General features: G+C 44.0%; 1 protein-coding gene across 1 annotated transcript in view; it reads right to left on the reverse strand.

The window, feature by feature from the left end:
- Nucleotides 1-23095, reverse strand: part of LOC100756612 (ADAMTS-like protein 3) — a 297381-nt gene that overhangs the window by 251377 nt on the left and 22909 nt on the right. The window lies entirely within an intron of this gene.

The following is a 23095-nucleotide window of genomic DNA, read 5'->3' on the forward strand; positions in this document are numbered from 1 at the left end:
ACCCCACTATGAACACTCTCCTACCAGAAGGAGAGAAGCAGCCTCAGAGCAAGGAGCAAGGGGAGACACATCAGACATCAGTGCTGGGACACTTTAGGTCAGAATATCCCAAATTGGCACACATATCCCTTTCTCCCCGCTCCTCCCTCTGTGTTCCACCTTCCAGCAATTGAGACACATAACAATTACTTGTTCACATTTTATGACTGTAAATCCATTGCTTTTGGGACTTTCTTTCCCTTTAAAAGCAAATTTGTCTTATTTTTACTCATGTGTCTGTCTGTGTGAATGTATGTACATTTACGTAGGTACTCCAGAGCCTACGTGTCTGTTACTCCATGTGTATATAGGTGCCTCAGGAGGCCAGAAGAGCGTGTCAGATCCCCCGAAGACAGAGCAGCAGGCAGTTGTCAGGCCTGTTACTGACATGGAGACTGGAGCTGGACTCGGGTCCCTAGAACAGCAAGCACTCTTAACTGCTGCTCCATCTCTCCAACCCCCTAGAATTAATTTTCTTTCATTCTTTCACTCCTTCCTTCTTTATTCCATCTTTTTCTTTTTTTATGTGAAAGACTGGAGAAGTTTTCCCCACATTGCAAACATGATGTGTGTTCATTACAGGAACTTCAGAAAGTGCAGGCTGCTATAAACGATAACAAAAGGTTACCCACAATCCCTGCAACCCATAATAATGACTGTTTGAGACTTCTTTTGCTTTTATCATACAACTTTGTGTGTTTTTCATAAAGACCCATACTTAAATAATCCTGTCAAAGTTTATTTGTTCACAGATTTAAGGCCCCATTTGTGCCTTGGGAAACTTTACTTTCTCAAACATCCCCACATTCCCAGATGTGGCACTGCTCACAGTGGTCTGGGATAGATAGATGATAGGTAGATAGGTGGGTAGATAGATAGATAGATAGATAGATAGATAGATAGATAGATAGATAGATTTGCATAGATAGATAGATAGATAGATTTGCATAGATAGATAGATAGATAGATAGATAGATAGATAGATAGATAGATAGGTAGATAGATCTGCATGCAGATCATTGGTCTGAAGCACCACTGCAATGGCCAGGGTCTTCAAGAGTCAAGGCATCTCCTGTGGAATATGCCTTGAATAAGATGAGCCTGGATTCACTTCCATCATGCCACCCAGTGCACACTGGCAGAGCCAGCCAAGAGCTGCTGAAGGGTGTGGAACACTGTCCAGAATCTCAGTGGATTGGCAAAGGAAATAACATTGCCTGTGTCTGGTCTTATTCACTCAACACATTAAAACAATGGCCACACACACTGGACAGGGACCACGCCCCCTATGTGGAGAGGAGTAAGTATGAAATAGAGGAGGAGACAACAGGAGTTGCTACAGGGAAACTGCTTTCTGAGACACAACAGTAGGAGAAAAAACTCTCCTGACAGCTCTGTTGACCCAGGAGTCACCTCCCCATAGAGCAGTGCAAGTTTTGATTACAGCAGAATCAGGGACTGGGGATGGAGCTCTGTTGGTGAAATGGTGCCTGGTTTACACCAAACCCTGGGTTCAATCCCCAGCACCAAATAAACTGGGTTCCGTGGTGAACATCTATAATCCCAGCACTCAGGAGGATAAGAAATTCAAGAATATTTTTGGCTATATAGCTAAATCGATCAATCACTTTTATTTGAACAATAAACTTTGAAAAGAAAAATAAGCACACAATAAGTCAAAGGACATGGAGAGGATAACTCTACTAAACTGGAAAGCACCAGACAAGAAGAGCTAAAAGATTTCATAAATTTCATTTTAAGTTAAATTTAAACTGTTATTAGAGATTTAACACCACTGTCCTAGTTTGCTTTCTACTGCTGTGATAAAACATTCTGACCAAAATCAGCTTGGAGAAGAAAACACTGATTTAGCAGAAATGTCTAAGTCAAGAGTCCATCATGAAGGGAAGTCAGGACAGGAGCTTGGAGGTAGCAGGAACTGATAAAGAGGGCACAGCTGTTTACTGGCTTATTCTGCATGGCTTGCCTAGTTTATTTCCTTATACACCCTAGGGCCACATTCCCAGATGGGACACTGGCCACAGTGGTCTGGGCTACCCCATATTTGATCACACTGTGAACCCAAAGTTTGCATTTGCATTGACTTACTAAAATCAAACTTGGGTCAAGAGATGAAGCCAGCAACTAGTTGACAGAAAGTAATAGAAAGTCAAAGGGAGTCTGGAAGATGGACTGAGAGACGCACAGGAAGTAGTAGAGAGGGACTTTGAGTGTGGCAGTCTTTTTTGGGTTGGTGGAGCTGAAGGACACTCTCTTTCTGAGATGCCAGTGAAGAGGGAAGGTCAGCTAATTGCTTCTCAACCTCTCTGAGCTAGCAGGTTTTCACACCAGCCTCGGACTCCTAAGTCTTATTGATAAATAGAAAGATGGAAATTTAGTTAAAAATTACATTTAGTGGCAGTGGCAGGAGGTGGATCCAGCCACTGCCTAAGAAACAAGCCAGTAACCATGGAGCTGCTGCGGATTCAAGTGAAGCCACTGTACTGACAGAAAAAAACAACATATAAAATTTCCCACAGACCTACCCAGGAGCCAATCTGATGGAGGCAACTGCTCAGCAGAGGCTCCCTGTCCCAAATGACTTCAGTTTGTGTCAAGTTGGAAAACAAGAACCAAAAGGTCAACTAACACAATAGTAACTACTTTTTATTAAATTTTAATTATTTTATGTGTGTATATGAGTTAGCATGCATGTACCATAACATGAACGTGGAGGTCAAAGGACAAGATTTTGGAGTTGGTACTCTCTTGGTTCTTGGGGATCTAACTCAGTTGTCAGCCTTGGCAATAAGCATTGTTGCCCATGGAGCCTTCTCTCCAACTGTATTCTCATTTGTTTCCATTAGCTTCCAAACTCACAAAAGCAGGGGTCTGAAAGTTGGAAGAGCACTTAGACATCATCTAGGCCCAAACCTTTACTCTACAAATGGATAAGAAAAGGCTCCATATACACATCCTCTCGAAGCCAGGCCTAAGCTATAGTTGGAGCATCTTCAGTCTTGGGCAAAGCACGGAGAGACCTACTCAGTTGACCATTCGGTCAATACATTCAGGACCTCTCAAAGCCTGTCACCATTCTTAGTGCTGTGAACACCATGAGAAACATGGTGGATAAGATCCCTATTATCGTGGAGGTTACCTTTTTAGTGGAGAAGATACATTACAAAAATAAGAGAGCAAACAAAAAAATTAAAGTTGTGTTGTAAAAGAAATACCCAGATCCCTGGTAGCTATCTGGGTGGTGGTGGCATATGCCTTTAATACCAGCACTTGGGAGGCAGAGGCAAGCAGATCTCTGTGAGTTGAGGCCAGCCTGGTCTACAGAGCTAGTTCCAGGACAGATAGGGCTATTACCCAGAGAAACCCTGTCTCAAAAAAACAAAAAATAAAAAATAAATACAAAATAAAAGAAATACCCAGGGTGATATGACAATAGATAAAAAAAAAAGAGTGCTGGATTTTAAGGATGAAGGCCAGCAAAGCATGCCTGAAAAGATAATATTTGTCTGCTTCCTAAAGTAGCGAGAGATAGCCTGCAAAAAACAAAAAAAGCAAGGATACATAATTTGGTTAGATAAAGAGCAATACTCAAAGCCCTCATTTGGAAAGGAAGTCAGTGGACTTGAGGTACAGAGAGGAGGGCAGTGTGGCTGGCTGCAGTGTGGACCAGGAGGAAAGGGGCATGTGATGGAGATCGGGAGGAGGAAGATGCAGGTTATCAAAGCCTCTCAGGCCACCAGCAAACAGGTGGAGAACCATGAGTAAGTATTTGAACACTGACTGGTCTATGGAGAATGGAATAGAGGAGGCAAAATAGACCCATAAAGACAAACTAGAAGCTGTGCATACAAACCCAAGCAAGAAATTGTGGGCTGGAATTGTCCTTTCAATAAGAAGAAGCCAACCACAAATGCTAAAAAGGCAGGGATCAGGTGGTGAGCAGTCCAGGATCACCACTCTTCCCCTCTCCCTCTCCCTCTCCTTCACCCTTATCACTTGCTGCAGGGTTTGGTTTGACCAGTTACTATAAAGGAACTCAGTGGTAGGTGGTTCTGAGGCAAGCACACCTGTAGGAAAGAATGACACATAAGTAGTGCTGTTTGATTCGTGGTAAATCTGAAATGCCCATACGAGAGCCTGAGGTAGATGTGGCATATCTAAGACTAGACCTCAGAAAAGAGATTTAGAAGGCATTGCTTAGATTTATGAATACACACACACACACACACACACACACACACACACACACACACACACACACACACACACGAGTGCTATATCTGTTACTGTTGTGTAATATTTTGATTGTGTTCTGACAAATAAAGCTTGCTTGGAGTCAGAGGGTGGAGCTAGCCACTAGCTGACCAAAATCAACCATAGAGATTTAGAGGACTAATTGTAGACAGATAGGAGACAGGAAGTAGTAAGGCGGGGCTGACTCAGCTCTTTTAGAGGAAGGAGCAGAAAAAGTGGCTGCTCCCCTGCTTCTCTGATCTTTCAGGTTCTTACCCTGATGTAGGGGAAGCTGTAGCCACGCCTTCTTAGGGGCTGGCTACAGGAGTACCTGAGGGCTTGTGAGGGCGTGGTCAGAGTGAGTAGGGGGACTGCGTTTTCGGTTTCGGTTGCTCTTTGCTGCTTGCTGTACAGACTACCACCGGCTGGCTGGTTCGCTCTGTAAGTAAGGCTTTTCCCTATTAAATACCCTTATATTTCTACAAAAAAAAAAAATAAATAAAATAAACCAATGCTGGATTTAGAGGTGGATTTGGCTTTCCTCCTCTAAAATCCAAGCACATTATTTAACTAAACTTTAATGTTTCTGTGTTGTATCAAGAAGCCAATTGATGTAATACAGAATAAAAGAAGAATTTGGGGACTGTCTTTGTCTTTTCTTGGATCTTTCTCTCAAGGTGTACACCCTTTCATAATTGTTATGCTCTCATGGTTGCATTCCCTAGCATGTGTACATACACAAGCAAACATTTCTCTGCTAACTGTTTATGTTTGAGTCCCACACAGCCAATGAAGACCTGCCTGACAGCAATCCCTGGACACCCTGGAAAGAAAATGGGCCACACCTCCTCGACTGCACTGGATCCAACTTGCTCCATTTCAGCTGACACTCCGGCCAGAGGTTCGGGTACTGACTTCAATCAAGTTGAGGATTTCAAGCGAGATCTTCAATCAAGTGAATCCCATCTAACATGGACTGGATACTAACATTTTCTTTCTACAGGACCCCACATGACTATCATCGTCCCATTTCAGCAGGAAGTAACTTGGAAAATGCTACGCCCCCTTTCCCCATTGTTGTCACTTAGGATAGTGTATATACCTTGTTAGGAATAGCTTCCTATTGTTTATGGTTCGGTTTGGAAGGAGGTGTTCAGGCTTGGACACCTCTTTCAGATGACTTTAGGGTTTAGTTAAAATAGTTATCTTCTTATATTTTACCTTTATACTGTTAAGTTTTAATCCTCTTTTAGACTAAAAGGGGAATTGTAGGGGAAGCTGTAGCCACGCCTTCTTAGGGGCTGGCTACAGGAGTACCTGAGGGCTTGTGAGGGTGTGGTCAGAGTGAGTAGGGGGACTGCGTTTCGGTTTCGGTTTCTCTTTGCTTCTTGCTGTACAGACTACCACCGGCTGGCTGGTTCGCTCTGTAAGTAAGGCTTTTCCCTATTAAATACCCTTATATTTCTACCTGACTCCGTATTGGTAATTACCTACTATACCCTGATATCTGACTCTAGATTTTTTTTATTGATAAAGAAAAATTAGATAAATGCTTCACATTATTGCCATCATCGCTCAAATTTTCACAAACACACAAGAGAGAGAACATTATATCTATTATCACCATCAGCAATTAAATTTTCATACACACACACACACACACACAGAGAGAGAGAGAGAGAGAGAGAGAGAGAGAGAGAGAGAGAGAGAGAGAGAGAGAGAGAGCATTATGTCCATTAGCACCACCATCCCTTAAATTTTCAAATGCCCACACACAGAGAAAAAATGTTATATCCTTTATACCACAAAGCAGAAAGAGAACCTCTCCGCATACACAGTTTTGAAGACAAGATTATTGGCCTGGTGCTCTCAATAACTACATCATTTGAAATCCATAGAAGGGAAGAATCAAATAAAAGACATTTAAATTATTCAGCAACTGAAGCACAAAAGGGGGAAGAACAATACTAGATCACAGAAGGATATCAAGGAGAGTCCTCAGCCTTCTTCCATGCCACTAAGAAGATGAGGAAGACAGGACTGGAGAAGCATCCACTGAACCTGGAACCAAGGAGGTCCCTGTTGTCTTGACAGGAGCAGTTACTACTCAGTGTCAGGGGAAACTGCACTGGATGTAAAGAGTGGCCTGGACTAGAGGAAATGGATACCATCAAGAGAGGCTTAGATGGGGCACATCGAGGCAATATGGTGTAGCAGCTTTAAAGTTGTTGAAGACAAGATTTGGGGACTGCTTGCTTGCTTTCTGGAATAATCCAGTAGTAAGAGTGAAACAAAAGAGACAAGAGGTGACTTCAGGAGTGAAGACATTAGGAAGTGTCCACCCTGGACTAGAGAGAGTGCTCACTAGTCAGGGTATTTGCTGAGCACACAAGACCACCGGAGTTTGCATCCCAGAACCCACATAAACTTGTGGCCGTGTGCATGCCTATGAGCCTACATAAGACCAGGTAGACACAGAAGACTCTCTGGACCTTTCTGGCCTCCAGCATAGCTCCAGATTCCAGGTTCAGTGGGAAATCCTGTCTCAAAGGAATAAAATGGAGAACAATAAAGCAGAACACCAAACATGCTCCTCTAGCTTCCACAACCATACACGTGTGCATGCACGCACTCATGCACACACATACAAACATACTTGAAAAACATCACTACTTTATTATAAAGAAAAGTGCCTATCATTGAATGTGTGTGGATTCATTTATTTACTATTTTTATTGAAATAAAAATTTATACAATATATTCTAAACAGGCTTTTCCCTCTCCAACTCTTCCCAGATCCTCCCCCACCTACCCAACACCCTTCCTTCTCTCTCCCTTTAAAAAAACAAAGTAAATACATACAAAAAAGCCCACAAAAGTGCAAAATCAAAACCATAATATACAAGCAAAATACCAATAATAACAAACAAAATTATCTCAAACAAAGCAGCATGAGACAAAAGTCTACAACCATCCCTTTGAGTTGGTTTTGTGTTGGCCATATGCTGCTGGGCATGGGACCTGCCCTCAGGTGTGTTAACACACCAGAGTAAGACTCCTTTGGAGAAAACTAATTTTTTCTTTGCAGGCAGGTGTCAATCGTGGGTAGATTTTTGGTTAGGGATGGGAGCCCATGTCTACTTCCACCTCTGAGTGCTGGGACCCCATCTGGTGTGAGATCAAAACTGGAAAAATATACCTTGCAGGTTACGAGATTCTGATTGTTCTATGTTTGTTTGATCATCTGCACAGGATGTGCTTGATTACATGTGGGTGGGAAGTACATGGGCAGAAATACTTCAGGATGCATGCTTGCCCCTGATTGGATGTGGGCAGAAAAAAAACATCAAAATATATTCTTGCTCCTGATTGGACCTGATGGGAAATACCATGAACTATGGGGGTTTGCCTCTTTAAGCCATTGCAAACATGACTTGTGGCCATTTCCTGGGAACCCAGAGATGGACCTGGCCAGACAGTCTATCAACCTGGCCAGTATTTAATTAAAGCTTGCTTCAAAACTGGCTTTAAATTGTGGCAGTGGCCTTTTTCTCAACCAGTGTGGGACTAACACTGGCTTGAACCTGTTTGTGCAGCCACAGCCTCTGTGAGTTCATTTGTGCATCAGTTCGATTGTGTCTGAAGAACACAACCATTCCCCCTGGCTCTCACAAACCCCTCTCTCAGGGTTCAAGGAGATGATCAGAAGAGGGACACAAATGTGTTTTATAAAGAAAAGAGGGCAGAAAAAAGACACGTTTCTGAGAATCTGTTTTGAGCTAGGATTTGTATTTTTTTTAAAGTCTCACTAGGCATGGTGGTGCACACCTTCAATCCTAGCAGTAGGGATCAGAGGCAGGAATATCTGTGAGTTTGAGGCCAGCCTGGTCTACATAATAAGTTCCAGGCCTGCCAGAGCTGCACAATGAAACCATCCCAAACTTTAAAAAATAAAAAGTTTTGTTTTTTGTCCTCACAGCTACCCTGTGAGTAGGCATCATTAGCCACATGTCTCATAAGAAGCAGTACCACTTAACAAGTGACAAAAGACTCCAGTACCCAAGGAAACATCCATCACCTTTATTCCATCTTGCTTCCTCCCTGGCCACTGTTGCTTGAGCTTAGATTGATTTCATAAACAAAACCTGAGCTACTGAAATATCAGATAGAGACATCCTGCTTTTTAAACTGAGAAAAGATTGCAGCACATTCTCTAGGGTTGTTCCAAAAGAGATAAGGACATACTGTCATTAACATCGTGATGACAGCAAGAAAGATGGGTTTTATGCCCTCAGGAAACAGCTCCTCTGCATCCGCCTCAGAGATCCAAGGGTGGATTGCTCAGCATCCTGTACCGTTTGAGCTGCATCTCTGCCTATATGTGACAAGTTCTCAGGAAAGCTGGGTCATCTTTTAGGAAGATGATCTGGTCCACTCAAGGCTTCAAAAGGCTCGTGCCTCTGACATCTCCACCCAGAAGAAAGGTGACTACTTAACTATCAGAGAAACTCTAAGCATGTGGCTTCTTATGGGATGAGGAGACCAAAAAGCTCAGGGCATCCAAGTAGCAAGAGTTGCAGGCAAGGCCAGGGAGAGAGGCCAGATAGGAAGTGTGAGAGCTTCCCAGGGCGTAGAGCCAGGGCCAGAGAAACAAGCTGCCAAAATGCATCATCCGCACCAGCCACTGTCCACAGCTGCTGAGTCACCAGGGACAGAGGCAAGAGGAATACAGATGAGCTCTGGGGACTATGAGTCTCAACTTGGGGATACAGCTGGGTCCTCCACCCCCACCCCAGCTGAAGGCTGTAACTGTTACAGGAGGAAATACAAACAGACCAACCAGAACTAGAACACCAATGTAAGCCTCTCCCCGTACCCTGTAAAGGACCAAGACAGGTTTTGAACATTGTAAAATTGTGAAAAGATATACATTTGGTCTTTGACCACAGTTTCTAACACAGGACTCCTAAGACTGTTATAAATTTGGGGGTTATAGAAGACACATCTTCTGATGCCCCAACTGTAGGTGGGCTCTTGGAAGACCTCAAGTAGGAGCTTGTACTGGCTGGTTTTGCATGTCAACTTGACACAAGTTAGAGTCATCAGAGGAAGGAGCCTCAACTGAGGAAATGCCCTTTTGAGATCCAGCTGTAAGGCATCTTCTATTTAGTGATCAACAGGGGAGGGCCCAGCCTATGGTGGGTGGTGCCATCCTTGGGCTATTGGTCCTGGGTTCTATAAGAAAGTGGGCTGAGCAAGCCTGGGAAGCAGGCCAGTAAACAGTCCCCCTCCATGGTCTCTGCTTCAGCTCCTGCCTCTGGGACCCTGTCCTATTTGAGTTCCTGTCCTGATTTCCTTCAATAATGAACAGTAATGGCGAAGTGTAAGCCAAGTGAACCCTTTCCTCCCCAACTTGCTTTTGGTCATGGTGTTTCATCACAGCAATGGAAACCCTAACTAAGACAGAGCTGGACCAGACATGTGATAAGATGACCGACCCTTCCATCCTATTCTAGCCACTGAGGAATGGGGAGACACTAAAGGTACAGTTGACACCAGAGTTATCATTAACTATGTCCATATAATGAAGTCTCAATTAAAAACTCAGGACAGGGCTCAGGGGGCTTCTGGGGTGGAGTCCACTTCTCCTTGCCCATAGGACCGTCTTTGACTTTCCTCCCAAGTCTCCTCTCTTCTGACAGTTCACTTGTATCTATAATTGTATTCTTTCTTGTGTATTTATTTATTTAACTTGTTTGTTTGAGACAGGAGCTGGTGTTACAGCCCCAGCTGATCCAGAAATTGCTTTATAGATCAGGATGGCCTCAAACTTGTGGTGATCCTCCTGCCTGTGCCCCCAGATCCCAGTGTTAGGATTACATTCACATGTCATCAAGCTCCACTCTTAATTGAATTCTTGATTTTAAAAAAAAAATGAGGTTGATAAACATGAGGGAAGCATTTCCCACAGTTCCATGAGCCACTCTAACCAACTAACAAACCCAAGGAGTATTCTATTAGCGGGAGACTGGCTCACTGCCAGTGTGGACATGTGACACTTGTCACGAGTGTCAGATCTGAATTTGGAGAGCAGTTTTGTAGGACTGAACCCTTAACCTAGTATGTCTGTTGATACCTTCAGAAAGACAGTTCCAGAATTAAGTAGAGGACACCCAGCTGGTGCCTGCTGGAGAACTGGTGTGTAGGACTTATACCCTCATGCTTTTTATACCAGCAATACTGTGTTGACTTAAGAGCAGAGTAGGAAAAATCACTTTGGGCGGATTTTTGTTTTCTGTCTTTTAGGATGATGTCCTAGGAAGAGTAAACTGTAGAAGAGGGTATTCCTATCACAGAAAACAGGACCTAAGCCCCTCCCAAATCAAGCAGTCAGCGGTTAATGAGAACACAGTGTGATTGCCCCTGAAATTCAGCAAGCCAGTTTGAACATTGCTGGCTCAGTCTGAGACTTATAGGTGGGATACTCATCTCTCTCCAGAGTGTAAGCTCAGCCAAGCACCACATCACAAACTTACAGAACCATGGTCCACAGTGAAGGCCCCCAAGCCTTTTCCCATGGGCTGCTGTTGAACCATATTAAACCATGTCCCTGCTCTCTGGGCTGAGACTGATGTCCAACTTCCTGTTGTTCACATCCTCTTTCCATCTGGCTCGTCATCCCAGCCTGTCAGGATTGTTTTGAATCCCAGCTCCATCTGTGTATATGCATCGCTGTCTCCTCTTTTCACTTCCGCCCAAATGTGAGACATGCTCTCCATCAGCATCCTTGTCACCAACACACACCCTGAGCAGGCACAGGCTGATGCCTGGACCTTTGCCTGTCTCCAGGCCCACAAAGAATCTGCCCTGGTATAGTCTCCCCGCTTCATGTGTCTCCAGGATGGTCGTAGGTGGATCAAGAACTGTACCATCCAGTGCTCATCTGGAGATAAAGGTGGCAGCTGGCCGGGGGGGGGGGGGGAGTGTAATGAGCTACATAGAAGAACTGAGATTCCTTCATTCCCAAGTATGACTGGAGCAAAACCAAATGCCAAGAAGACAAAGCCTGAGCCAAGACTGCTGAACTCTGCCTGTGATGCTAGGGATCTGAGTAGGGGTCTTTCAAAATTCCTGTCAGGGATGGTGTGCACACGTGGGCCAGTTTCTAACCATGGCAACCATACTCTACAGGGGAGACATCTTCTTCTGGATGGAGAGGACACACTTGCAGGTGGGGTCCCCCTAAATGATGGCACGTCACAAATCCAGTAATATGCAGGGACAGCAGAGAGAATCCCAGGCTCACAGCCAGCATCAAGTCAGCCAGGACCACTCTGCAGACCTCTGGCCATTGAGCCTCCTGGCCAGAATGGCACATGGGACTTTACAATTTGTACCTTTTAAGGCCCAGAATTAAAAATTAAAGTGGCTAACAGTACTCAAACTCAGTACCACCACATCTTTCCTCCAGAAACCACAATATGCATCTCGTTTCCCTGCAATGAAGGTTAGAAAAGAAACCTTCCAGATAATTTTGGTTTTCAAGCAGGATTTCATCATCCTGAGACATTTAAATATTTGGTGTCTGAAACTTCCTGATGAAATATAAAACACACTTGCTTTGGCAAATGTTGGGACGTGGAGGCTGACAGAAGGGAGTTTTCACATTTTTTTGTGATTATTAATTCTGCAAATTAACTCTAGGACCAGGGATGGTGGCACATGCCTGTACCCTAACACTTGAGAAGCTGAGGCAGGAGGATCTGAGTTTGAGGCCATCCTGGGTTACATAGCAAAACCCTGTCTCAAATGCAAAAATTAATTGGGAATTTAGTACTGCAATCCTCTATTTACCATCAAGGAAATGTGTATCTCCTCATGCAGAGAAAGCTGCACTATGAGACCTAATGTCTTGGACATCTAGGTACAACCTCAGTCAAAATACTAGTTTTACACTTGAGCTTCTTCTAAGTGACGTGTTTAAAAGAAGTCTGAGTAGCAAAGCAGGGAAGGGCCAGGTGGGCGATCCAGGGAGAAGGTTCCAGAAATACAAATTCTTCACAGTAAGACTCTAGCAAATTGTAATTTAGATCTAAATGCCATTCACCACACCCACACTTCCCCTCCCTCCCCCTCCCCCTCCCCACCTCTCTCTTTCCCCCTCCCTCTCCCTCTCTCTCTCTCTCTCTCTCTCTCTCTCTCTCTCTCTCTCTCTCTCTCTCTCTCACACACACACACACACACACACACTTCATCAGCCCTGTCAATGAAAAGATCTTGCTGAAACACATGGTGCCTTTCAGTTTCCTGAAAGGAGAGAAGTTGAAAGCAGCATCTTCTTACTCCTCGGCCTTGCTGAGTCTCCAGTGCTCAGCATCAGACTTCATACAATATAGCTCTTTCCTAGAAGCCAACCCAAGCTGCTGCTGCCCATCACAGAGCCTGTGCAGCAGCCATTGTCTGCATGCTCCCTCTGCTGCAGGAGGCTCTGACTGAACAGAGAACTGGCATAGCACAAGGATTACTTTAAGACTCACCTGGTACTCCAAACGTAAAGCCTCCCTGCCAACACACAGCCCCGTTCCTCTTTTCCTGAGGTCTACCCTCCAAAATCTTAATGAAGAGTCCATTTTTCAAGCTTTTGAAATAAGGGGACCCTTTTAGAAACAGCTGCAATTTGCAAAAGGTTACAAATAAATGGGTCTGCCTTAAAATACCTCAGGAATCTGATCATGGAGGCTGGTGAGCAGGACTCCTTCCCTGAAGAAGTACCTCAGGTGTGAGATCTGGACACTAAAACCCTGGTTCAAGAGGACTGAGACTGGGGAGGAATAGAGGAGGGCAAGAAAGGAGATGCCTTGATAGAGGGAGACAGTACAGGTTTGGAGAGAGGTCTGGCACAGGAGAAATGTTAGGGGATCCACAGGGATGACCCCAACTAAGAATCCAGGCAGTGGTGAAGAGGATGCCATTGATGTCCTTCTCCTATAAGGAGATTAATGCCTACCTTGGTTAACATTCCTAGAATCTTCATCCAGTAGCTGTTCAAAGCAGAAACAGGCACCCACAACTAAGCGCTGAACCATACTACTGGAATCCAGTTGTGGAGAGGGAGGAGGGATGAACGGTGCTAAAGAAACCCGCAGAAACAGTTGACCTGACCTACTGAGAGCATGGAGACCCTAGTCATAAAGCTGGGGAAACAGCATTGGACCAAACCAGGCCCTCTGAATGTGGGTGCCAGCTAGGAGGCCAGGGTAGTCTATGGGACCTCTAACAGTGGAGCCAGTGTTTATCCGTAGAGCACAAATGGACTTTGGGAGTCCATTCCCTATGGAGGGATACTACTGCAGCCCAGATACAACAAGGAGGACCTAGGTGGAAGGCCTCACTATCCCTGGGAAGGAGTTGGGGGATAGGTTGGGGGTTGGTGGGGAACATGGGAGGATGGAAGGGTGAGGGAGTGGGGGGATGGATATGTAAATATGAGTAGTAATTAAAGAATTTAAATTAAAAAATACAAACAAATAAAATAAAATAATACCCTGGTTCCACTTTTCCTCTTTCTATTCTCACCCTTCCTGGCCCAGTCACCCCAGAGAGGAAGATAACAACCTCTGCCAAGGAAGTCAGTGAGAAAGGGAATATGGTAGGGGTGAGAAAACTACTAGGGGAGAGTGCTGAACAGGAGTGAGGGGACCAGGGATTCCCTTCATTGTAGAGCTAGAATCACTGCAATACCCTGACAAGCAACAAGAGTTCTGTGCCGAGGTGAAACACTACATGGATCTGAGCAAGAATTCCATGCTTGTCTGAAGGAGACCTCTCTACAGGCCCTGGAAGGAATGCTATGTGTAGGAGACCACTCTACAGACCCTGACAGGAATGCTGTGTGAAGAAGACCACTCTACAGGCCCTGAAGGAAATGCTGTGTGAAGGAGACCACTCTACAGGCCCTGGAGGAAATGCTGTGTGAAGGAGACCACTCTACAGGCCCTGACAGGAATGCTGTGTGAAGAAAGACCATGTTACACGCTCTGGAATGAATGATGTGTGAAGAGAGACAACTCTACAGACCCTAGAAGGAATGGTAAACTGAGGAGGAACTCACATGTCCCAACATGAATACCAAGGGAAAACACTTGCTCTTGGTCCTGGAATCTACACTTTGACCCTAAAGTGAAACTTGTATTCTCCCACAACCTCTTTACCACAGACAGTCCTCACAATCTCTCTGGCAGAGTCAAGGCTTCTTTGCCTTTTAAGTGAAGTACAAATAACTTATTTTATCAAAGTCCCAAAAGGAAAGAGTATCTAAGTAAATCTTGGGGTTTATAAGGCCTGTTACATCACTTAATCAATTTATGTGCATTATAACTTCAAATGGTGTCTCACACCCAAAATTCCAGCACTTGGGATGCTAAGACAGGAGGATAAATATGAGTCTGAGGCCACCATGAGCTGCCACAGAATGAGACTTCATCTCACATGGCACAAATAAATAAACATTCAAGTGTCCAGCAGCATCTCTAACACTGACATCTAGACAATTAACAACACAGACAAGAATCACAGCTCTAAGGAGTTCAGAGTCTAATAGGCAGAACAGGAGGCAAACAGAGAAGCCGTATAGGAAAGTCATATAGGAAAGAAGTGTTAGAGGACAGAATGCCAATGACGGTTGTACATATAGTGGTCAAGGCCAGGGTAGGTGAGAAGTTCTTAGGGATATCATCTGAGTCTCCAAACTGAAAGGTATATCTTGCCATTTTCCTTGGCCATCCCAGTGTGTCCAGGCTCTGTGGGAACCTAGCCAGGCTTACGTAGCTCCACAGCATCAGGATAGCCTGACCAGGTTTACTCTCCTGTTCCTCGAGCCTTCTGTCTGCTATCCTCGGCTGTTGGTCACACCTGCTGTTCCTCTGCCTGGTGAACCACAGCCTGGTGCTGGTCACACCCACATGACAGAATCATAGCATGTGCAGGTAAGGCATGTCAGCCAGTTCCTTGAAAATCACCCACACACGGTGCTCTTTGTTGCCAACATGAGTGACCATTACTGACTGTCATGCAAGCCTGCACATAACCCTCATACATGAATCTATACTCATTCAGTAGCAAAAAAAAAAAAAAAAAAAAAAAAAAAAAAAAAAAGCATTGTAGCTATTCTCTTTGGCAATGAGACACCTCCCAACCTGACAACAGCCAGAACCCCCTAGGGACATATTCATATTTATTCTGGGCCTTCCTCAGCCCTACAGCTTTATTGCTTTCAGGAAACAAAACGTCTGTGTGGCTGAGACCATGCAAGCTTTCAAAATGAAGCAAGCCTCCCAAAAGAAGGGAAAGACAGAAACCGGCTGTTTGCACATAGTCTAAAAATCGCTTATATTCACCATAAGCTGGTTTGTTTTTCTAAGTGTTCAAGGCAGGAAGCAGGAACCGCCAAAACTGGATGCTCAGGCCTTCCAGAGAATTCTTAAGCAAACATGACGGAAGAGAGATAATGATTTAGAGTCGGGGTGTCTGTGCTCTGGGTATAAATGGCAACACTACACCCTGTGAACCTCAAAAATCTTGAAGTTTAGCATAAATTAGAAAAGACTTTGTAAAGATAAAATGGGATGCTATCATAATAAGATACAAACATCCACCTTTGTATTCCAAAGGCCAGAAAGCTACATTGGGGCTAAAATCGCAATGTACTACATCCTTGGAAAAGGGTACTAAGTTACATTATATATTCTATTTAGCAAAAATACAGGGGGGGCTAACTATTGTCCTTGATCAAATTATATGTTAAAGGGTAATGCACATTGCTGCATTTAAATTGACATACTTTTAAAGTATAATTTTTAACTTCTTAATAATGTAATTAAGTTTCTGTCACTTAGTTTTAAAGACCAAATAAATATTGCATTCATTTAAATCTATGGTCCAGATATACAGAAAGTGGCATTCATAAACTAGTCCCATGTGGAGACAATAGACACCTGCTACAATTAGTGATGGAAACTCAGGTTCACAAAGGGCCAGGGTAGCCTTCGAGCCCAAGCCACCTCTGCAAGAAAGTAAGCATATGGATCGACACTCATCAGTTCATATCCCCAGGACTTTTTCCAACATCACTAAACCCGGAAAACAAAACCAGGCAGACTCTACAGCACCCCAGGCAGGCAGGCAAGTAAGAAGATGGAGGGGGAATAATATTTCTTTACTGTGTTTTTCTAATTACTAAAGTAATATTGTTGACAATTTTTTTTAATCTATTGAAGAAAAACCAAACAAAATAAAACCTATGGTGCCTTTTGTCATGAGTCACTGCATTTTCTCTAACCAAAATCAGGCCCAGGAGAGAAATACATAAAGATCCTCCCCATGTCAAAGGGCTCTGAGATGCAGCCACACCAGGGTCCATGACAGAAAGAATAAAGTTAACTTCTAGACAAGGAGGTGAGGTCGAAGAGCTCCTGGATTGCTTGCCCAATCTCCAGGATTGTTTTGTGTTCCCAGGGGAGGCAGCTTTTGTATTTTGAAAAAATTGTATGTCCTCTTAAGATCTTTGGCTTCTCATTGGTAAAATGGACTGAAAGCCATTCCACTTCCCACAGTTGCTGTACGTCTATAACTCACATGGGAGAGCTCCTTCAGCCAAGTGGGGCCATGCAGATGATCAATGCTATGCTTATTGAGATCCTAGAGTTCCAAAAGCAAGTTTTTAATTTGCGAGTTAATGCAAGCATGCACGGAGTACTTTCCATCGCAGATGCTGTGCTGTCCGTGAGAGCAAACACCACACGCCATGCTCTCAGACTGCTCACCATCTGGGTTTGAGTGTGGACTGAGAGCCAAGCAAACAGTAGATTAGGAAGTTATTTGATACAAGTCTTACCATAGAGGAAAAGGCAGGTCAATTCAGTGTCACCCGAGGATGTCACAGAGGCAGTGGCCACCAAGGAGGAATGTTAAGGATAAGTAGAAATCACCTAGAAAAGTAGAGAGCAAATGGAGAAACAGAATCTTCTCAAAAGCATGAGCAAAGGTGGGAGGCTGAGAGAATGGGCAAGCTGGATGAATGGAGCACAGCCCTGCATAGCTGGAGCACAGAGTATAAGAGGAGTGGGGAGAAGAGGACATGGAACCATCAGGATCCTGAAGGGAGTAGACAGCAGATATGAAATCCATGTTATCCTTCAGAAGACAGGGGGAGGGCCATTAAGAAGTGAAATGATTAAGATGGAAGGGGGGATGAGCGACAGAGACAGGGAAATCCGCTAAGGGACCAGCAATGCTCAGAGGTGAAATGGTGGCACCAACAACTGAGAGTGGGAAATTAGCCATAATGAAATAATATCTCAGAACACGGAGTTTGAAAAATATCATCCCACTCTATATGACATATTGGGAAAACTGGAAACAAAAACTGACCAGGAAAGCAGGAATGAAGGGAGGGGGAAGGAAGGAATATTTAACATTCTTCCCATGAAAAAAAAAATAGTCACATGGGTTTTAGAATGAGCACCCCAAAGCCTTCAAAATATAAATAACTCCCATCTTTAAAAATCCCTTCCATAGCAGAGTAAAAAGTAAAGGACACGTAGTTATTTATTTATTCATTTTGTGATTTTATCAAAATCTTGCTAACAAAACCAGACACAAGTGACATAAGAATGAAAATCACGTATCAATCATACTCTTAGGAGTAAGAATTCCCTGAATCAAGTGACTCAAACACTATAAAAGGAAGCCCCGGATGGCAGGATGGATCAATGCACTGTGGTGTGTTCATAACCCAGAGGACAATAGAACAGTAAAAGTGAATGAGCTCAGCTTCACACGTCACTAGAGATAAAACTGAAAACCACAACATTGAGCAGGGCTGACACAGTATGATTTCATGTGTATAGAATCCAAAACAGGATAACACCAAATAATTTATTAGTATAAACACACACACAAGTGGCTAAACTCTAATGACAAGCAAAGGAATTATGACACAACCTTTACCTTTTGCTATGGTTACTTCAAAACAGAGAAGGATGCAGTAAGAAAGGAGCATTGACTCCAACGCTGACAACACGAGACTTAATGACCCATGGAGGGCACATGAGCGAGCATTAGCTCATGGTTCCTGGGCTGCCTCATGTATGGCTGTACAATTGGGTGCTCCAAAAATGTATATGGTCATGTGTGGTTGGAATATGCAGTGTTCCCCATGCTCCTGTGTTTGAACACTCAGTCCCCAGATGATGGTGCTCTTTAGGAAGCTTGTGGGGTCTTTAGAGGTAGAGCCTTGCTAGAGGAAGAATGTCCCTGGAGGCGGAATTTGAGGTTTGATAGCCTGGTGCCATTTCTTGTTCACTGTTCACTTTCCACTTGCAGACTGTGGATGCAGTGTGACAGGGTGGCCTCACTATCCTACTGCCAAGAACCTCCCCGTAATGATGAGGTGCTCTGGACCTTCGAGCCAGAGCAAACCCTTTTCCAGTAAGTTGCTTTTGCTAGAGTATTTTACCACAGCAACAGAAAAGTAATGAGTGTTGCCTTCCTTTAAACATCATATCACATAAATTATTTTGTGAATATGTATAGTAAAATCAGTTTTAACCAGGATTATATGTTATTGCATTTATATTTAATATTAGATAGATGAAGCCCTTTTGGGGAAATGGCAGATTAGTCAATAAATTCTTTAGCACAATAGGCAAAAATCAGAGGGAAATGAGTGAACATGGGTCTTTCCTATGTCTGTGGACCAAAATCAATTCCACATGGGTGATAGATAGATAGATAGATAGATAGATAGATAGATAGATAGATAGATAGATAGATAGATGTGTGTAATAATATCATTTCCTAGAATCAAGAACTGTGAAAGAAGAATTCACTATCAATATAAATTGTTTTTCTACTGAGTTTTTTTCTGGAATTTTTAAACATATTTGTGATCCCCAATTTAAAGTATTTACCTGATACATCTGACAGCAGAAAATCTCACGAGTGGCTTCTTTTCATATATGCGGCCATGCTTTTGAAGTGTGCTTGTGTGTCTCAGAAGGCTTCTTTAAATCCAGAATATTAAATAATATGTCGAGACACCTCTTCTTCATCTTCATCCTCACAACTTCTTCATCTACATCCAGCCTAAATATAAGTCTCAATCCATATCTCTTTATCACTGCTCCACAACCCTGAGCCCGCTCCAGACTTCCTGGGCCTCTAGTCAACTTTCTGCCGATCGCTCTTTTTTCGTCAGTTGCCTCAACTACCTCCATTTCTCTTTCTCCTTCTGCAGTTCTAGAGTTTAACTCTTAGGTCTCCTACCCTCTCCTCTAGGTCTCTCAGCTTTTCCCTCCCACTTCCTACTCTGTGGTTTCCCACTGTATTTCCTTCAGCTCCTTTTCTGAATTTGCATTGCAAAAATCTCGTTTTATTTTCAAGTGTAAGGGGGAAGTTGGAGATGTGGTTGGAGTCTCCTCAAGTGCAGGCTGTTTGTGGTTGTTGTTTCCTCTGCCTGTACCATACCTGTAAGAGACATCTGACCTACATGTGCAGCTCCTAGCCCGGAGGCTCCTAGGCTCCCTTGAATATAAACTAGCAGGCTTCTTTGCTTATTGCTGTAACCAAATACCTCACAAGAGGCAACCTAAGGGAGCAAGTGTTCACTTTGGTTCACTGTTTAAATGGCACAGCCCATCACAGTGGAGAACACATGGCAGGTCAGCTCCATTGTGGGCAAAGGGCATGGCTAATATATCTCACTTCCCAACAGAACAGGAATCAGAGAGAACTGACAGGAGGTAGTGAAGGAACTGGCTTCCCTTTTGGCAGCCATAATGGTCGAACATGTGCTTCTATGACCTTGCCCTAGACACTAGAAAGTCAGATGCCTGTCTCGTGACAAGGAACCAATCAGAAGTTAGCTGCTTTACAACCCTGGGTGTGCTTTACGGACAAGCGCACAGCAATGACGTAGAGAGCATAGCAACCACCCTGGGAGGGCCTATGAGTCATAACAACCAGTTGACCAATCAACACAGGGCAAGCCCTCCAAGCCTGGAGGCACACCAATCGTGAGCCTGTGCGTACCCCTAGACACTCCCCTTATGCTACCCTATAAAGATCTATGTGCAGCGGCTTCAAGCGGTCTTTCTAGCCGTCTGCCATGGCGGGTGGGTGAAAGACCCGAGCTAACATGGGGTTAGCTCGTTAAACTACAATAAAGCCTCATGCAGTTTGCATCAAGCTTTCACCTCCATTCTGTGTTTGGGGTGGCCGCCGTCCTGGGCTAAGATTCTGGAAGCCTCAGCTTTCTGAGGGTCTTACAGTAGGACCTGTCTATAAAGCCTCAGAACCAAACCACTGTGACCCACTTGCCTGGTATGGATCCACTGTAGTTCTACAACCTCCTCAAACAGAATTTCCAACTGAGAAACAAGTGTTCAAACATATGAGACTATGAGGGACCATTGTACAGCCAAAGCACTGTCTGAAATCTTAAACTCTGTGCATAGATCATCCTCTACTGAGAAGGGGATGTAGGGAATAGTTGGTTGTGCTCTAAGCGATGGGACAGAACAGGTGAGGAAATGAATACGCCCTCTCAGCCACACACAGCATCCACTAGGCACACCTGGCAATCAAGTATTCAGAATGTAAACAATCATCATTAAGTTGAACTCTGGGCATAAAAAGAACACTTGATTTCCAAACAACATGCAAAAAAAAAGTAAAAAAAAAAAAAGCCATAAATCATTTAGAGCTCTCACTCTGATTACATCTTAAAATAACATTTGGATGTAGTGGGAACAATGAAATGTAACACTGACATTGATTTCTTTCTGTTTGCCTGGACTTGTTTAATGCAGCTACTGGAATATTTATGGTGATATGTGTGGGCTGTGGTGCTATCTTGTACTGAACAGCACTGCCCTATGGGGTTCAGGGGTGGTTGCTGCTTCTCTGAAAGTTACACAGGGAAAGAATCTCACTCATCTAAGAGGGAGGAGGGTCTGTAATATTCCACTAACCAAGTCGAGGCTTGGGGTTCAAGACTGATAATTAATTTGGATTGTCAGTTTTATTGGATTGAGACACTCTAGTTCGAGGGTGTACATAAAGTACTTGCCATACAAACATGAAGACCCAAGTTTAATTCCCAGTACCCATGTAAAAGTTGGGTGTGGTGAGATGTACCTGTAATCCTAGCACTAGGGATGGAGAGGCAGGAGGACCCCTGGGGCTTGTGGACCATCCAGTCTAGAAAATTAGTGAGCTCCAGGTCACTGAGAGATGTTGTCTCAAGATAGATAGATAGATAGATAGATAGATAGATAGATAGATAGATAGATAGATAGATAGGCAAATAAAGATAAATGAAGTTGAGAGTGGATGAGAAAAACACTTCTGGCCTCCACATATTTGAACACACATGATCTCTCTCTCTCTCTCTCTCTCTCTCTCTCTCTCTCTCTCTCACACACACACACACACACACACACACCATTCACAAGGAACAGTAGAACACTGGTGGTACACCTTTGAGTGTGTTACCAAGGGTGTTTCCAAAGAGAATTCACTAAGAGAAGAGACAATCTGCCCTAAATGTGAAAGGCACCATCCTGGAGATGGAGGTCCAGGACCAAATGCCAGCCTAACCTTTTCTCGGCTTCTTGTTGCACCCAGATGTGAGCAGGCGGTGTTGTATTCCTGATGCTATGTCTCCCCAACATGACTGACTTTCTCCTCCAACCATGAGCCAAAATAAAGCTCTTCTCCCTGAAGCTGTTTCTTATCATGTATTTCATCTCAGCAATGGAAAGACTCAGCAGGTTTAAAAATAACAGGGAGGGAACAGTAGTAAAGGGGTAGGGGAAGAACAGGAGGAGAGGAAACGGGCAGATTTTGATCAAAAACACATCATACGCATGTATGAAATATTCAAACAACAAAAACACTTTAAAAAGTAGCCAACGCAAAAACTGAACAAGTGATAGGAAACAGGCTTCGGGAGAAATGAGTAGGCACTCCAGGCTGATGCCCTTCCCAGAGGGTGATCCCACTATACCTTACTACCAGGTCAGACTGAAAATGACAACCAGTCTCACACCGGTATGAAAGACTTATTGCAAGACATGACACTACAAAATAACATCCCAAGGCCACAGTGAACCTAAACAACTATGTTATCCCATTCTCTGAACAGGACACCAGAAGGCAGCTCATACCAATATACCAAGATGCAGCCTACAACATACACCATCTTCCATTTTGGAGGCTGCTAGCCGAGTGTAATTCAGTGTGATTATAGTTACATCTTATATGTAGACAATGTCTGACAGTTACTGTACACATGCCCTGTCCTAGCAAGCCACTAGCCACAGCTAAGAACCACCAGAGCCATCAGCTGTAGACAGAGGACCTGCAGTGTGAGTGAACCACAAACCTCCTTCGGAGGAAACCAGTCCCTCACCCTACTTAAAAGCGGATATGGTCTACAGGAAAGGGTCTAATTGTTCAGAAGGAGAAACAGTGTCGCTGCTGGAAGGCCGACCTGCATCCACTCAGAGATCCCTGACAGGGTGTAAAAGAGAGGTATCTGCTGCCTGGCTTAGCCAGAACCCTAGACTGTGAGGGGGAAGGGAAGTAGAAGAGGCTGGAGGGAGCCCATCATGGGATGTCTATGTGTACTTGAAGAAGTCACAGAGAAAGGAGGCATCCTTCTCCTGGAGCTCATTATGAGGATGTAGGGAGGCAGTGTCCACATCATCAGAGCCCATGGCATCCTGGCTCATAACTAGAC

The sequence above is a fragment of the Cricetulus griseus genome, chromosome 3, assembly GCF_003668045.3.
Source record: "Cricetulus griseus strain 17A/GY chromosome 3, alternate assembly CriGri-PICRH-1.0, whole genome shotgun sequence".
In the NCBI taxonomy this organism is placed as follows: Eukaryota; Metazoa; Chordata; class Mammalia; order Rodentia; family Cricetidae; genus Cricetulus; species Cricetulus griseus.